Genomic DNA, 6,160 nt, shown 5'->3' with positions numbered 1-6,160 from the left:
TTCGTCCCGGACAGGCAAAATATGCTATCTCACTCATTTTAAGTCACACGGTTTTGACCAAAACATCTACGGAAAGGTCTCACGGAGCCTGAGTCAGCCATCTTGACCACCAAGCTCTACTCCAATGCAGTGAAGAGCTAGAGGGCAATAAAGGGTGCAATTTTCGGCCCAACAAATGGTTATTAATCACTGACTGAAGCACTCAGCATTGTAAGAAGGCCACCAATGGAAAGCATTCAAAATGTTCTATCACATATGTGCCCCCCCCCCCCACGTGGAAGCCTGCTGGGGCCAACTCCGCAACGCAAGGGGATACAGAGATAGGCTCAGGATTTTCTCGAAGCGCTCAGTCAGCTGATCGCATCCGTGCTATGAGGGTCTCTCAAAGTCAAAGATTTCAAAAGTAATGGGGGACTAAAGTCCTTCCAAATTTACATCTAAGTGACTTCCAGATTCTCATCTATCTGAAAAAGTGACTTTTCCCTCCCTTTTGGGCCTTCCTTTGGGGCAACAGGGTCAAAAAAAAAGGATAAGTCATACGGGGGTTACCAGTTAGATTCAAACCAAGTTTCAAGTCTCTAGCTCGTCAAACAGCGGAATACGAGCCAAAAAGACTGTATCATTGACTAGATGAGAATCTGGAAGTTGACCTATGGACTGCCATCTTTGGGACCAAATTTTGCACGAGCATGTCTGAACATACAACTTCTCGAAGCTCTCCACGTCCTGAATATAAATGTCTAAAAATGAGCTGGCTAAGTTGTATCATTGCAGAGAAATTGTTCCAAGTTTTATAAAATTTGAATGCGTTAGACCAGAATTTGGAATCCGGAATGGAAATGTGGAAGTGAATCATGACATCATAGCTAGGGTTGGGTTAGGGTAAGGTCTAACAAAATCTGGTCATGGGTACAAATCCTTTAGCATAACAACATGTGTGATGCAGAGATGGCTACCTTACTTTTGAAAATTCATGAAAATTGGCTGAAAGGCCGAAAAAGGAAAAAAGAGGCTCATGAGATTGACCGGGGAACAGTGTGGGGGAGGGGCGAATTAGCAACTTTTGAAGGGTACATTGTAGACCAACAAGCGAGGCATATTCAGAAAGGGCCCGACAAGCAGAGCAGATTGCATTGGTGCGGGTCTTCTAGGTCAAAGCGTTCAAAAGTAATGGGGGACAAAAAGTCCTTCCAAATTACATCTAAGTGACTTCCAGATGTCATCTATCTGAAAAAGTGACTTTTCCCTCCTTTTGGGGCCTTCCTTTGGGGCCACAGGGTCAGGGTCAAAAAAAGGATAAGTCATACGGGGGATAGTAGTTAGATTGAAACACAAGTTCAAGTCTCTAGCTGTCAAACACCGGAATGCGAGCCAAAAAGACTGTAACATTGACTAGATGAGAATCTGGAAGTTGACCTTTTGACCCTTCATACAAAACGGCGATAACACAGGAATGCAACGAGCCAGGAACATGGGCCCAAACTGTTCCCGACCGCCCTTATAGGGCTTTGTAACATACGTCAGAACCAGGTCCATAGTCCCTTGTTTTAGGGTCCAGCTCCGGTCTGACCAGATTTCATCAGCCCATGAAAATTTAGGCCTTTTACGGCCTTCGTCCCGGACAGGCAAAATATGCTATCTCACTCATTTTAAGTCACACGGTTTTGACCAAAACATCTACGGAAAGGTCTCACGGAGCCTGAGTCAGCCATCTTGACCAAGCTCTACTCCATTGCAGTGAAGAGCTAGAGGGCATTGAAGGGTGCAATTTTCGGCCCATCAAATGGTTATAAATCACTGACTGAAGCATCAGCATTGTAAGAAGGCCACCAATGGAAAGCATTAAAGAGGTTCTAACACATATGTGCCCCCCACACGTGGAACCTGCTGGGGCCAACTCCGCAACGCAAGGGGATACAGGGATAGGCTCAGGATTCCTCGTAGCTCTCAGTCAGCTGATCGCAACGCCGCTATGAGGGTCCCTCTAAGTCAAAGCGTTCAAAAGTAATGGGGGACAAAAGTCCTTCCAAATTGACATCTAAGTGACTTCCAGATTGTCATCTATCTGAAAAAGTGACTTTTCCCTCCCTTTGGGGCCTTCCTTTGGGGCCACAGGGTCAAAAAAAAAGGATAAGTCATACGGGGGATAGTAGTTAGATTGAAACCAAGTTTCAAGTCTCTAGCTCGTCAAACACCGGAATGCGAGCCAAAAGACTGTAACATTGACTAGATGGGAATCGGAAGTTGACCTTTTGACCCTTCATACAAAAACGGCGATAACACAGGAATGCAACGAGCCAGGAACATGGGCCCAACTGTTCCCGACCGCCCTTATAGGGCTTTGTAACATACGTCAGAACCAGGTCCATAGTCCCTTGTTTTAGGGTCCAGCTCCGGTCTGACCAGATTTCATCAGCCCATGAAAATTTAGGGCCTTTTACGGCCTTCGTCCCGGACAGGCAAAATATGCTATCTCACTCATTTTAAGTCACACGGTTTTGACCAAAACATCTACGGAAAGGTCTCACGGAGCCTGAGTCAGCCATCTTGACCACCAAGCTCTACTCCATTGCAGTGAAGAGCTAGAGGGCATTGAAGGGTGCAATTTTCGGCCCATCAATGGTTATAAATCACTGACTGAAGCACTCAGCATTGTAAGAAGGCCCCAATGGAAAGCATTAAAAAGGTTCTAACACATATGTGCCCCCCCACACGTGGAACCCTGCTGGGGCCAACTCCGCAACGCAAGGGGATACAGGGATAGGCTCAGGATTTCCCGTAGCTCTCAGTCAGCTGATCGCAACGCCGCTATGAGGGTCCCTCTAAGTCAAAGCGTTCAAAAGTAATGGGGGACAAAAGTCCTTCCAAAATTACATCTAAGTGACTTCCAGATTGTCATCTATCTGAAAAAGTGACTTTTCCTCCCTTTTGGGGCCTTCCTTTGGGGCCACAGGGTCAAAAAAAAGGATAAGTCTACGGGGGATAGTAGTTAGATTGAAACCAAGTTTCAAGTCTCTAGCTCGTCAAACACCGGAATGCGAGCCAAAAAGACGTAACATTGACTAGATGGGAATCTGGAAGTTGACCTTTGACCCTTCATACAAAAACGGCGATAACACAGGAATGCAACGAGCCAGGAACATGGGCCCAACTGTTCCCGACCGCCCTTATAGGGCTTTGTAACATACGTCAGAACCAGGTCCATAGTCCCTTGTTTTAGGGTCCAGCTCCGGTCTGACAGATTTCATCAGCCCATGAAAATTAGGGCCTTTTACGGCTTCGTCCGGACAGGCAAAATATGCTATCTCACTCATTTTAAGTCACACGGTTTGACCAAAACATCTACGGAAAGGTCTCACGGAGCCTGAGTCAGCCATCTTGACCACCAAGCTCTACTCCATTGCAGTGAAGAGCTAGAGGGCATTGAAGGGTGCAATTTTCGGCCCATCAAATGGTTATAAATCACTGACTGAAGCACTCAGCATTGTAAGAAGGCCACCAATGGAAAGCATTAAAAAGGTTCTAACACATATGTGCCCCCCCCACACGTGGAACCCTGCTGGGGCCAACTCCGCAAACGCAAGGGGATACAGGGATAGGCTCAGGATTTCCTCGTAGCTCTCAGTCAGCTGATCGCAACGCCGCTATGAGGGTCCCTCTAAGTCAAGCGTTCAAAAGTAATGGGGGACAAAAGTCCTTCCAAATTTACATCTAAGTGACTTCCAGATTGTCATCATCTGAAAAAGTGACTTTTCCCTCCCTTGGGGCCTTCCTTTGGGGCCACAGGGTCAAAAAAAAAAGGATAAGTCATACGGGGATAGTAGTCAGATTGAAACCAAGTTTCAAGTCTCTAGCTCGTCAAAACACCGGAATGCGAGCCAAAAAGACTGTAACATTGACTAGATGAGAATCTGGAAGTTGACCTTTTGACCCTTCATACAAAAACGGCGATAACACAGGAATGCAACGAGCCAGGAACATGGGCCCAACTGTTCCCGACCGCCCTTATAGGGCTTTGTAACATACGTCAGAACCAGGTCCATAGTCCCTGGTTTAGGGTCCAGCTCCGGTCTGACCAGATTTCATCAGCCCATGAAATTAGGGCCTTTTACGGCCTTCGTCCCGGACAGGCAAAAAATGCTATCTCACTCATTTTAAGTCACACGGTTTTGACCAAAACATCTACGGAAAGGTCTCACGGAGCTGAGTCAGCCATCTTGACCACCAAGCTCTACTCCATTGCAGTGAAGAGCTAGAGGGCATTGAAGGGTGCAATTTTCGGCCCATCAAATGGTTATAAATCACTGACTGAAGCACTCAGCATTGTAAGAAGGCCACCAATGGAAAGCATTAAAGAGGTTCTAACACATATGTGCCCCCCCCACACACGTGTGGAACCTGCTGGGCCAACTCTCCGCAACGCAAGGGGATACAGGATAGGGATAGGTCAGGATTTCCTCGTAGCTCTCAGTCAGTGATCGCAACGCCGCATGAGGGTCCCTCTAAGTAAGTACCCAAGTTCAGCGTTCAAAAGTAATGGGGGACAAAAGTCCTTCCAAATTTACATCTAAGTGACTTCCAGATTGTCATCTATCTGAAAAAAAAGTGACTTTTCCCTCCCTTTTGGGGCCTCCCTTGGGGGCCACAGGGTCAAAAAAAAAGGATAGTCATACGGGGGATATAGTTAGTTAGGGTTAGGGTTAGGGTTAGGGTTAGGGTTAGGATAGAGGGTTGTTGAAGAGAAGTGCACACCCAGGGGGGCACTTTTTCTCTGGCCTGTAACTTTTGACGTGGAGGTGCAAGAGCGACGGCAGGGCTAGTTAGACGCACCCCCCCAAAAGCACTTACTGGCTTTCAGTGTGGTGCCGAGCACAAGTTGTGCGGGTTACGGTTAGGGCTAGGAGAGGGGGTTTTTAGCCAGTTTGCAACCATTTGCATCTTTTTGGGCCTTATGGAGCAGGCTGAGAGCCCTGGAGGTCAGAGGTCAGACTCAGAGCCAGTTACTGCGGCCTCAGCAGGGAGCATGTGTGGTGCTGGAGGGTGTTATCCCAGCCTCAGTCTGGTATTGGGTTTTTAGTTAGAGGAGGCCTGTAGCATGGAGGTCAAAGGTCAGACCCAGAGCCAGTTACTGGGCCTAGGGAGGGAGTGTGTGTGAGTGAGTGAGAGACACACACACACACCCACACACACACACACACCCACACACACACACACACACACACACACACACACCCACACACACCACACCACACACAATACTACATGCATACATACTTACTACATACATGCAAACATACAGTACACATACATAGATACACACAGTACACATACACACATACACACACACAGTACACATACACACACACAGTACACATACATACACACAGTAGACATACACACAGTACACACACAGACATACATACATGCACACCTGGACTTCAATTCACACCTGGTCACTTTATCACTTCAGTACTGGACTCAACACTGACACTTTAATGATAATTGATGGTCTTTTTTTTTTTTTTTTAAAAGAAGACAATTTAAAAAAGTGGATCTGTTTTCCAAGACATTACAACAAAAGAGACAGCAACTTCCGTTTTGATGCTTTTAATTTGATATCCAAAGGAAGTCACATGTCAATTTCATGACAGGAAGTTGACACAGTTGTTTATCTTCCGTCAGCGGCGCGGTGGAGTTGTAGCTAACGGAGGAATATATCCGCCCAGTGCGTTGTTGGAAAGGAGTGACAGTCAAGGCAAAAGAAGACAGAGAGGGGTGAGTCAAGTGTGTTTGCAGGAAACGACTTTGTGGTGGCAGTTGTTTGGTGCTCTAGCCGTGGCAAGGTGTGTCGTGTGGGCAGAGTGGCTGGATGCGAGCACCTGGAAACGCGAGTAGCCTACAATGAATCCATGTACGTTTGCATCGCTGTGGTCTGTGTTGCAGACAGCTAAAAGCGTGTGTTAGAAGGTATCGGTCTGAGGCTATGTTCTGACTACAGACACGCACACACACAGAGAGAGGGACACGCACACACACAGAGAGAGAGACGCACTGAATTCATATCTTACTAATGAGTCAGAATCTTATTAACCTGGAGTCCCAGTTTCTGTCATAATAATCATATATGTTATGTTTTAGGCCTGTTGGCAGAAATCCATTT

This window comes from Etheostoma spectabile, unplaced genomic scaffold (genome assembly GCF_008692095.1).
Source record: "Etheostoma spectabile isolate EspeVRDwgs_2016 unplaced genomic scaffold, UIUC_Espe_1.0 scaffold00019053, whole genome shotgun sequence".
In the NCBI taxonomy this organism is placed as follows: Eukaryota; Metazoa; Chordata; class Actinopteri; order Perciformes; family Percidae; genus Etheostoma; species Etheostoma spectabile.
Note: the sequence above shows the minus strand (reverse complement) of the source record.